Source organism: Lolium perenne, chromosome 4, assembly GCF_019359855.2.
Source record: "Lolium perenne isolate Kyuss_39 chromosome 4, Kyuss_2.0, whole genome shotgun sequence".
Classification (NCBI taxonomy): domain Eukaryota; kingdom Viridiplantae; phylum Streptophyta; class Magnoliopsida; order Poales; family Poaceae; genus Lolium; species Lolium perenne.
Window position 1 is genome coordinate 204,612,426 of NC_067247.2, and position 12,719 is coordinate 204,625,144.

At 43.4% G+C, this 12,719-nt stretch overlaps 1 long non-coding RNA gene across 1 annotated transcript; it reads right to left on the minus strand.

Annotated features, from left to right (window-relative positions):
* Positions 1–645: 645 nt before the first annotated feature.
* Positions 646–3,500, minus strand: LOC127295113 (uncharacterized). Its single transcript, XR_007847537.2, has 4 exons — positions 3,225–3,500; positions 2,897–3,137; positions 2,001–2,060; positions 646–832 (listed from the first exon to the last, which is right to left on the minus strand). It is a non-coding gene; the product is annotated as an uncharacterized lncRNA (long non-coding RNA).
* Positions 3,501–12,719: the final 9,219 nt, after the last annotated feature.

Genomic DNA, 12,719 nt, shown 5'->3' on the forward strand with positions numbered 1-12,719 from the left:
GACACATCCACATCATGAATCCATTGTATCAGGGGTTTAAGATAGGGGAGAATAGACTCTAGAAAGAAGAGAGAAAGATACATTGGTACCCCATACAAACAACTTTTTTTTTGTTGTACTCAACAAGACAATAAGAATGACAACTCGCAAGTCATCGCACCTAACGTTGTAGCGGAGTCTATCTAGGTTTGGTTCCTAAGGAAATTGAAATCTTCATAGTCTACATAGTCTTGAGAAGTGTCTTTGTAGTCTTCAAGTCTTCTGAACCTTCATAGTACTTCATGGTCTTCGGAGTATTCAATACATTATCGTTGAAGCATCATTGGCGTGAACATTGTAAATCTGACTTGGTGAAAGATATCATCTTGAGAAGTCTGTTGAAGTGGGTATGGATCAACTATTACTTTTGAAAAGAGAAGGGATTAGAAAATGTTCACTTTCAAGATAGAAGATGAGTACTGAGTATTTCATAAATTACTTAGAAATTATATTAGTCCTAAGGTTTTCCAATGCTAGGGTCACGTCCTACAGTCAACTTGTGCTCTGATACCATCTGTAACGACCTCGGATCTGGTAGGATCCAAAGTCCCTGTGATTAAACATGCTAGTCCCTGGATCATTAGCAAGCACTCACAGTCGATGACTTATCATGTAAAACACAAGTCTTTATTAAATGATTTGAATAATCCAGAGTACAAATATTACAAATTGCATAGCCAAAGGCTAGCTCAATACAACGGAAAACGAAATAACATCTTGGAGTCCCATCAATGCCACAGGCTGGTTGAGTGTAGACTCGCGACCTACGCATTCTCACAAGTCGTCGAATAACCTGCAACATGAAAGGTTGCAGCCACGATAGTGGTCAATACTTTGAATGTATGACAAATTACACCGAGAAGAGGAAAATTGACTACATCTACATGCAAGGCAGACAAGAGGAGGCTTGAGGTTTTATTTGCGTAAAGCCAATTTTTTTCTTAAGAAGTAGATAAAATTCTTTTATCCTACTTTGCAAAATTTTGATAAAGTAATATTGGCCGAGTGGAGCACATGGATATTACACACCAAGTGTCCAAATCAACCTAACACTTGGATATGACACACCAAGTCCCAAACACTTGGATATTACACACCAAGTCCCGAGCACTTGGATATTACGCACCAAGGCCCCAAAACCCACCTATGAACGATATTACACACGCCATATGGTTTTGAAAATTCCTTTGAAAAAGAGAGAGGAAATCCTTCAGAGGCTCCATCCTTCAGATGCTCAAATTGTCCTGTTACCGTGGACACGGCTGATCGATCAGGTTAACACTCTCGAGAGGTTGCGCTCTTTACCCACAATTCACAACCAAGCCTTTTTGCCAAAATTCTTCATCTTCATTAAGGCCAGGACGAGGTCACGACGAAGCTTTTCCTTAGCAGCCCCTCTACCTTCCGGATCCGCCCGTGCCCAAAATTCCTCCCAATGGCGGTACCCAGGCGAGGTTTCCCACTAAGTACTTAGCCAAGACAGAGCCCATATTGTATTGTGGTTGCACTGGAAGCTTCTGATATCTGGAACATGGCAGACTTCTTTGATCCTGGGCGGCAGTCCTCCACCAATCTTCACACTCGTTGTCCCGTCAAAACCATTCCGCCCAGAAGAAAACTTAATTTTATTTTGAAGGAGGATTTTGGGAGAAAAGTTGCGCTCATAAACAGAGCTCAAGTACTTAGAAAATTTTCTTGTTTCGAACCCCTTTTGATATTTGCGTAGCATAGGCATAGCACTTAGAAAAATTTAGGGATTCCTATGGCCATCATATCTAGTGGAAATATTTCTAAGTAATACTTCTACTCATGGCAATCTACAAAATAGCACACAAACTTGTAAAATATTTACCAAGTAAAATCTACCAAAACATCCTACACATGCATACAAATCATTTGAAGGAAAAAGACATGCATAGTAGAAAACTTGGGACAAACATATAAACAAAGGTGTAACTTGCCTTAGTATAATTTCATGATGATTTCTTCCTTGTGAACTTTCTCTCGCACTCCGAATAAATCTAACGCATAGAAAAAATACAAGCAATAAACAACCATTGCAAATAAAGAGCCAACAAAACACATAATAATGTAAAACAAAGGAAAATGCAAAATAATATTAAATAACATATTTATTTCGTGGTACAATAGTTATGTTTAGTACAAATGTTAGATATGGTCATAAGGATCAATTTGCGAATAGGAATTAATTTAATAGGATTTATATAACTCCAAATATGTTCAAATTGAGGTTTAAGATTCAATATTACAAACGTGAAAATTAGTTACTTATAATTCGAAAATTCCAGCTTCAAGGTGTAGATAATGTAATTCTGAAACTAACACAAAAAGAATGGATTAAAAAGGAGTTACGGTTATTTAATTATGATTTTCGGAAGTATTCAGATTTCGTTGTTTTTACGCACGGACGTGGCGCGTCTCGGAATATCCGATCTTGATCTAACGGTTGTGGCGCTCCTCGGCTTTGGCTTGGGCTTCAACTTGCTCGGCTTCAGCTTGGTTTGGCGTCGGCCACACGTAACAACAGGAAATAACGTGCTAATACACTAAACTCAATTTTTAGCTAAACTCAAAACTTCTATAATTTGCAAAACTAGTATCAGTGGGTAGAGGATTTGATTACGAATTCAACGCAAAAAAACAAAATCTAGAACAAAGCTCTAGATTTAAAGATACAAATTTTTGAAGTTTTGACCAAAGAAGGAGCTAGCTCTGTGATGGATCGATCGAACCATGCACTGATACCGGTTCAGTAATTGGCCTAACATGAATCCTTGGATTTAGATCTAACGGCTCAGAACAACAAGTAAATTAGCCTAACGATTGTGAGACTTACAGCACCCGCGCGTGATCAGCGACGAGGAAGGAGACGGTGGCGCCAAACTCGGGTGCGGACGGAGACGGTATTCTGGTGCTCCTCCGGCTTGACGAAGTGGTTGACGGGTTCCCCCTCTACCTCACAGTGTCAAGGGCGTCAACGGCGTCCGTCGGCTTGGTCCTGAGCGGCTGTTATTCCCAGCTGGAAGCTGCGAAGTCCGGCCGAAGTTCGGTGGTCTCGCCTGCGTGTTCTCGTGGTTCTGCGGAAGGGGAAAAAGATTAGGAGAATGAGGTCGAGCAATCTGCGAATCTTAGACAGAGAAGGGCGAGGCGAGGAGTCCTGAAACCTCGTCTTCGAGTTCGCGACGGCGGAACTCCGGCGAGATCGGTTTGAGCTCTCGGGTGGTTTAGAGTTTGTGCTTTTTCGAAAAACCGAGAGAGGTTGCTGCGGGGGATTATATAGAGGGGTTTTCGTGAAGTAGGGGCAACGAAATCGGCCGAATCAAGATGTCTTGCCGGGATTGATTAGTTACAGGATGAACTCTCGTATAGGAGATGGTCTCCAGGAAGATGATGACAGGTGGGTCCATGTAATAAAAAAAAAATTGAACTTGAGGCTATCAATTGGTTGGAGCCTGGAGCGATGTGCACGGCCGCTCGTGTATATGGGCGTGGTTGGCCTGGCCGTTCAGTTCAGGTACGTGCACTTTATCTCTTCCATTTCCTTTTTTTGTTTTTATTTCTATTTTTTTTTTAGGAAAAACTCTAGAGATAACTATTCAATTAAATCTCAAAACCAAAACATGTAAATTGGATGGGGAAATCCCTTTTCCGCCTGAAATAAAATATGCAAAAAAATATTTTTATACACTTTGGCTATATAGCTACTTGTGCATTTTTTTTTAATAATTTAGGGGAGTTTTAGTTTCAATCACTCAATCAATTCAACATACACGAAATATAAAATAAGTCATTTTTGAATGAGATTTAAAATATAATGAAAAATCCAACATTACTCATGATGAAGTCATATTATCATCTCTCTTGATTTTCCCAAAATACAGAATGTTACTTAGATGCAGATAACACCGAACAAAATCTTCTCCAAAAATTTACTTTTAATTGGAAATGTCATATTATTTCCTCTCTTGAAACATTGGAAAATATTTGGAAGGATCCAAGAACTCAAATAATAATCAAATGGGCATATCAAGCATTAATCCACCATAATTTGGGAAGTCATTTTATTCCCTCTCATTAATAATTCAAGTATGGTTGGATGAAGATTTTATATGTCACTAAAATTGAACAACTTGGGTAGTCATGTTAATCCACTCATATAAACTTGAGAAGACAATTAAAACAAGGTTGGAAAATAAAATTCAAACAAGTCATCAAAAATTCTTTTCATTCATAATTCCAATCAAAGTCAAAAAATTCAATCAACTTAATTTGTTAGTTTTAACATTCCAAAATTAGGAAAATTTTGGGATGTTACATTGAGTCAGTTCACCTATTTCTCTCCACCTCAAGAAACAAACACTTGTGTGAACTGTGCATTGATTCCTACATACTTGCATATTGCATTTGTTATATTACTCTATATTGACAATATCCATGAGATTATACATGTTACAAGTTGAAAGCAACCGCTGAAACTTAATCTTCCTTTGTGTTGCTTCAATACCTTTACTTTGAATTATTGCTTTATGAGTTAACTCTTATGCAAGACTTATTGATGCTTGTCTTGAAAGTACTATTCATGAAAAGTCTTTGCTATATGATTCATTTGTTTACTCATGTCATTTACCATTGCTTTGATCGCTGCATTCATTACATGTGCTTACAATAGTATGATCAAGATTATGATGGCATGTCACTCCAGAAATTATCTTTGTTATCGTTTACCTGCTCGGGATGAGCAGAAACTAAGCTTGGGGATGCTGAGACGTCTCCGACGTATCGATAATTTCTTATGTTCCATGCCACATTATTGATGATATCTACATGTTTTATGCACACTTTATGTCATATTTATGCGTTTTCCGGAACTAACCTATTGACGAGATGCCGAAGGGCCGATTCTTTGTCTCTGCTGTTTTTGGTTTCAGAAATCCTAGTAAGGAAATATTCTCGGAATCGGACGAAATCAACGCCTTGACATCCTATTTTTCCACGAAGCTTCCAGAACACCCGAGAGTCGCCAGAGGGGAGCCCTGGTGGGCCCAGGAGGTAGGCCGGCGCGGCCCAGGCCCTGGCCGCGCCGCCTTACCCTCTCACCGCCTCTTCGACCCTCCGACTCCGCCTCTTCACCTATATAAAGGTCCTCGACCTAAAACCTCGAGACGGAAAAGCCACGGTACGAGAAACCTTCCAGAGCCGCCGCCATCGCGAAGCCAAGATCTGGGGGACAGGAGTCTCTGTTCCGGCACGCCGTCGGGATGGGGAAGTGCCCCCGGAAGGCTTCTCCATCGACACCACCGCCATCATCATCAACGCTGATGTCTCCCATGAGGAGGGAGTAGTTCTCCATCGAGGCTCGGGGCTGTACCGGTAGCTATGTGGTTAATCTCTCTCCTATGTACTTCAATACAATGATCTCATGAGCTGCCTTACATGATTGAGATTCATATGAGTTTTGTATCACAATTCATCTATGTGCTACTCTAGTGATGTTATTAAAGTACTCTATTCCTCCTGCATGGTGTAAAGGTGGTAGTGTGTGCATCATGTAGTACTTGGCGTAGTTTATGATTGTGATCTCTTGTAGATTATGAAGTTAACTATTACTATGATGGTATTGATGTGATCTATTTGGTTATGTTGATCTATCTTGCACTCTAAGGTTATTTAAACATGAATATCGAATATTGTGGAGCTTGTTAACTCCGGCATTGAGGGTTCGTGTAATCCTACACAATTAGTGGTGTTCATCATCCAACAAGAGGGTCTAGAGTCTAGCATCTATCTATTTATTCTGTTATGTGATCAATGTTGAGAGTGTCCACTAGTGAAAGTATGATCCCTAGGCCTTGTTCCTAAATACTGCTATCGCTGCTTGTTTACTATTTTACTGCATTTGTACTGTCTGCAATATTACCACCGTCAACCACACGCCAGTCCTGGACAGCAAAGCACTTTTCTGGTGCCGTTACTACTGCTCATATTTATTCATACCACCTGTATTTCACTATCTCTTCGCCGAACTAGTGCACCTATTAGGTGTGATGGGGACACAAGAGACTTCTTGCTTTGTGGTTGCATGGTTGCATGAGAGGGATATCTTTGACCTCTTCCTCCCTGAGATCGATAAACCTTGGGTGATCCACTTAAGGGAAACTTGCTGCTGTTCTACAAACCTCTGCTCTTGGAGGCCCAACACTGCCTACAAGAATAGAAGCTCCCGTAGACATCACCGGTGTGCATCGAGCGGCACTGCCGTGGTGTTGTCACCGGCACTGCCGGGGTCGATCTGGCGGCACTGCCGGTCGAGTTGGGTATTTGCACGGAGTTGAGCTGATGGATGAAGGCTTGCGCGTGTGGAGCTGCTGTTTGCGTGAGATTGTGGCGCGCGCGGGTGACTAGCAGCTTGGCCGGCAGCAGCGAGGAACTGATCGAGCTGAGGCAGAGTTGGGCTGCTGTTTGCGCGGATGGGCGGTTTTGCGGAAGGCGGTTGACTTGTTGTCCGGCGACAGCTTGGAGCAGCGGAGGCAGCCTTGATCGATGCGGGCGCGCGCGGTGCTGCAGGCGCGATTGGAGCGGAGGGCGCGGTGGCTTGCTTGGCGGGATGCAGAGCGAGGAGGCGGGCCTGGTGCGAGCGGATGGGCTGGGCGTGGATGGCGTGCGGCGGCCTGTGCGTGTGCGCTTGGTGTGCTGCTCGAGCTGGGAATGGAGGCGGCGGCCGGCCGCAGATGGTCAACGCGCGTGGAGGCGAACTTGGGCGGGCTCGATGGCTGGCGGCAGTACCAATGATGATGCACCGGCAGTGCCGCTGGGAAAGGACCGGCAGTGCCGGTCGGTGATAACGCGTGAAGCACACGTCCGTTGGGAACCCCAAGAGGAAGGTGTGATGCATACAACAGCAAGTTTTCCCTCAGTAAGAAACCAAGGTTATCGAACCAGTAGGAGATGAAGGCCACGTGAAGGTTGTTGGTGAAGGAGTGTAGTGCGGCGCAACAGCAGGGATTCCGGCGACAACGTGGAACCTGCACAACACAATCAAAATACTTTGCCCCAACTTAACAGTGAGGTTGTCAATCTTACCGGCTTGCTGTAAACAAAGGATTAAACGTATGGTGTGGAGAATGATGTTTGTTTGCAAAGAACAACACAGAACAATGATTGCACTAGATTGTATTTCAGATGTAAGAGAATGGACCGGGGTCCACAGTTCACTAGTGGTGTCTCTCCAATAAGATAAATAGCATGTTGGGTGAACAAATTACAGTTGGGCAATTGACAAATAGAGAGGGCATAACAATGCACATACATATCATGATGACTAATATGAGATTTACTTAGGGCATTACGACAAAGAACATAGACCGCTATCCAGCATGCATCTATGCCTAAAAAGTCCACCTTCGGGTTAGCATCCGCACCCCTTCCAGTATTAAGTTGCAAACAACAGACAATTGCATTAAGTACTGTGCTTAATGTAAATCATACAAATATCCTTAAACAAAGCATTGTTGTTTTATCGCTAGTGGCAACAGCACATCCATAACCTTAGAACTTTCTGTCACTGTCCCAGATTCAATGGAGGCATGAACCCACTATCGAGCATAAATACTCCCTCTTGGAGTTACAAGTATCAACTTGGCCGGAGCCTCTACTAGCAACGGAGAGCATGCAAGATCATAAACAACACATATATGATAGATCAATAATCAACTTGACATAGTATTCCATATTCATCGGATCCCAACAAACACAACATGTAGCATTACAAATAGATGATCTTGATCATGATAGGCAGCTCACAAGATCTAAACATGATAGCACAAGAGGAGAAGACAACCATCTAGCTACTGCTATGGACCCATAGTCCAAGGATGAACTAGTCACGCATCAGTCCGGAGGCGGGCATGGTGATGTAGAGTCCTCCGGTGATGATTCCCCTCTCCGGCAGGGTGCCGGAGGCGATCTCCTGAATCCCCCGATATGGGATTGGCGGCGGCGTCACAGTAACTTTTCTCGTATCGTGGCTCTCGGTACTAGGGTTTTCGCGACAGAGAGAATAAATAGGCGAAGGGGCAGAGTCGGGGGACGCTCGAGGGGCCCACCCCATAGGGCGGCGCGGCCAAGGGTGGGGTCGCGCCCCCCTAGGGTGTGGCCGCCTCGTCGCCCCTCTTCGTCTCCTCTTCGGACTTCTGGAAGGCTCCGTGGAAAATAAGACCGTGGGCTTTTGTTTTGTCCAATTCCGAGAATATTTCCTGTGTAGGATTTCTGAAACCAAAAAAAGCAGAAAACAGGAACTGGCACTTCGGCATCTTGTTAATAGGTTAGTGCCGGAAAATGCATCAAAATGATATAAAGTGTATATAAAACATGTGAGTATTGTCATAAAACTAGCATGGAACATAAGAAATTATAGATACGTTTGAGACGTATCAAGCATCCCCAAGCTTAGTTCCTACTCGCCCTCGAGTAGGTAAACGATAACAAGGATAATTTCTGAAGTGACATGCTACTATCATAATCTTGATCAATACTATTGTAAAGTATATGAGATGAATGAAGTGATTCAAAGCAATGGTAAAAATAATGACTAAACAACTGAATCATATAGCAAAGACTTTTCATGAATAGTACTTTCAAGACAAGCATCAATAAGTCTTGCATAAGAGTTAACTCATAAAGCAATAGATTCTTAATAGAAGGTTTTGAAGCAATACAAAGGAAGATATAAGTTTCAGCAGTTGCTTTCAACTTCAACATGTATATCTCATGGATAATTGTCAACACAAAGTAATATGATGAATGCAAATAAGCAAGTATGTAAGAATCAATACACACAATTGACACAAGTGTTTGCTTCTAAGATAGAAAGAAGTAGGTAAACTGACTCAACATAAAGTAAAAGAAAGGCCATTCGCAGAGGGAAGCAGGGATTACTTATGTGCTAGAGCTTTTTATTTTGAAAACATGGAAACAATTTTGTCAACGGTAGTAATAATTCATATGTGTTATGCATAAAACATCCTATAACAAGCCTCATGCATTGAATACCAATAGTGCTCGCACCTTGTCCTAATTAGCTCAGATTTCCATGGATTATCATTGCATTACATATGTTTCAACCAAGTGTCACAAAGGGGTACCTCTATGCCACATGTACAAAGGTCCAAGGAGATAAATCGCATTTGATTTCTCGATTTTGATAGATCTCAACTTGAGGACATCCATACCGGGACAACATAGAAAACAGATAATGGACTCCTCTTTAATGCTTAAGCATTCAACAACAGATAATATTCTCATAAGAGATTGAGGATTAATGTCCAAGCTGAAACTTCCACCATGATACATGGCTTTGGTTGGCGGCCCAATGTTCTTCTCTAACAATATGCATACTCAAACCATTCAACTCATGGCAAATCACCCATACTTCAGACAAGACGAACATGCATAGGAACTCACATGATATTCAACAAAAGTGTAACAGTTAATGGCGTCCCCAGAAACATGGTTACCGCTCAACAAGCAACTTATAAGAAATAAGATTCATAAGCGACATATTCTTTACCACAATAGTTTTAAAGCTACTTTCCCATGAGCTATGTATTGCAAAGACAAGGAATGAAATTTTAAAGGTAGCACGCAAGCAATTTACTTTGGAATGGCAGAGAAATACCACATAGTAGGTAGTTATGGTGGACACAAATGGCATAAGTTTTGGCTCAAGGTTTTGGATGCACGAGAAGCATTCCCTCTCAGTACAAGGCTTTGGCTAGCAAGGTTGTTTGAAGCAAACAAAAGTATGAACCGGTACAACAAAACTTACATAAGAACATATTGCAAGCATTATAAGACTCTACACTGTCCCCTTGTTGTTCAAACACTTTTACCAGAAAATATCTAGACTTTAGAGAGACCAATCATGCAAACCAAATTTCAACAAGCTCTACAGTAGTTCTTTAAACTACATGATGCAAGAGATTAAACATGATCTATTTGAGAGCTCAAAACAATTGCCAAGTATCAAATTATTCAAGACCATATACCAATTACCATGTAACATCCCTGTTTTAATAAAACCTAATTAGGGTTGATTGTGCATCATTTGCATCATAATTTTCCTAAGAAAATTTGCATCAATGAATTGTTTTGAAAACCCTAATGTTATGCAAATCTCCCTCTCAAACTCAAATGCTCCTTATGTTTAAATTGTTCAAACCAAACCTACATGGCACTTCTCTTTTAATAAGTCCATGTGATATTTGAAAAGTTTAGAAAGTTTGAAAATCCAAAACAATTTCAAATAGCAAAAGAAGTTTGAAACAAAATAAAGAAAAAACAGTTTTTGTTGAAAAAAAAGGAGAGAGAACTCTCCTCTCTCTCTCCCCTGGGCCAGCAGCCCAATTTCCCCCTTTCCCCTCTCTTTGCACAACCCAGTAGGCCGGCCCAGCTCCACCTCTTTTGGCCCAACCCCACCCCTAGGGGGGTATTTGCAAAATACCCCATCATCCCCAACCTCACGATGGAGGAAGCACCTCGGTGGCCTCCTCTCGTCGCTCCCCTGCGCCAAGATCAACGCCGCCGCTCGCCGGCGCCTACACGTACCCCCTGCGCCGCCGCCAAGCAACCTTAGCACGCCACTTCTTCTTCCCCTCTCTCTGGCTCTCTTCCGCGCGAGCTCCCGCAAACCCTAGCCCCGGCCATCACCGTCCCTCGCCGCTACGGCCACCCCCGAGCTCCCTCGAGTAGCCCATAGGCTCCGCCTCACCTCCAGGACCCTCCTCGTCGAAGGAATTGATGCGGGACACCGTGAATCGCTGCCGCCGCGCCTTCTTCTCCGCGTCCGGCCGCCGGCCACCGGCTCAACGTCGGCGCTGCAAGCCTCCCCCGACCTCGCCGTCGCCACCATCAGCATCACGGTGAGGTTCTGCACCTCCTGGTGCCCTCGGTTTTGCCCCTACCCCTCTGTAGCTCCGCCGCCACTTACGCCTGCCCCGGCCACCGCTTGGCCTCGTCGCCGGCCATGCTCCGGCGACCAAGTGGTCACGGCGCCGCCACCGTCCAGCTCCCCGCGTCGCCGCGCGTCTAACGCGCCCTTCCGCGCGTCCAGGGACGCGCCACAGCGCCGCCGCGCTATGGTCACCGGCGCGGCCTGCCGGAGTTGACCACCGGTGGTTGACCGCCGTGGGGCCCGCCCCTTTTCTCTTTTTATTTTATTATTTTCTGAAATTAATAAATCCATGACAGGTGGGGCCCCTTGTCAGATATTTATTCATTTCGTAAATGTTTAATAAAAGAATAAAACCCTGACAGTGGGTCCAGCTTGTCAGAGTTTTATTATTTTCCAGGAATTTCCAGAAATGATTTAAAATGAACAAAACTTGTAAAATTCATAACTTATTCATTTTAAATCAGAAAAATATGTATAATATATCAAAGTTTTCAGAAAAATGAGATCTACATTTTGGGATCAAAATCATGCATTGTTAAACAACTTGAACCCTAGTTGTTTTAGAAGAACTAAATGAACCCCTATGGAGTGTTCGGAACTGCTAACCCTAGTCGTTCCAGCTTCATTTAAAATGTTCTTCAGTATTAGGGTTCATCTCAATACCTAATTAACATGTCATATCATCATTATTGTATGCGCATTGCATCGATTCCATGTGTTGATTGTTGTTCTATCTTTCTGGTGTTTGCTTCTTCGCGATCGATAGAGCACATGCCGAGACGATGATGATCGACAACACCGAAGGTCAATGTTTGTCCACCGACAAACAAGTCAAGCATGGGATCATCGAAGATCCACATTGGTTTGTCAGGGACAAAGGCAAGCCCTAGCCTGGTTCACATTATGATTTCGAAATGCTTTTACTTCTGGTTCCTACATATTGCATACGCTTTCCAATATGTTTTATCGGCAGATATAGTTATCCTATGTGTGTTGCATTTACCATCGTTGTAGCCTAAATACTCCGATCCTCTGCTCCTAGCAAGACTAGGTTTGAGCTATGTGTGCATCGCTAGAGCTATTATATCGAATATGCTTAGCCATGCTTAGTTGACGAATTCTGATCCATCCGGTTGATGAATCAGAGCTGCGAATGAACCAAGTAAGACAGGATGATGTGGTAAGATCAGTGATGATAATAAACTTGTTAAAGGCTTGGATGGGCCGCCACATGGGGATGTGGTGATTTGACTCGTTCTCGCCGATACTAGGACCTGAGGTTCTCACCTTCGGAACCAAGACTGAGCGTACAACCACACGGGGCCCATGGGAACCCCTTGGCCCGAACTTTCCTAGCTTACCCATGAGTCAATTAGTTTGCGAGTTCCATTTGGCATTCTGCATGGCGAAGGCGTGGAAAAGGTTTTCAAAGGTGCATCATACAGGGATGTGGCTAGGGTGAAGGATGCTGGAGGCATTGAACTGGATCCCCTGCACACAATGACCGGGACCGCCTCGGAGAATGGCTACCTACGATGACGGAGTTCCCCAGTTAGATTGACTCATGGAATAGGCGAAGCAAGGGAAAGGTTTTGGTCGACCACCCTCTACCGGCACGCCAAGGAAGCGTGTACATGACGGCGCTAAGAGTCGGTCGACGCGTGTGGGTAAAGTTGTACACCCCTGCAGGGTAAATCTTTTCGAAAAGTCG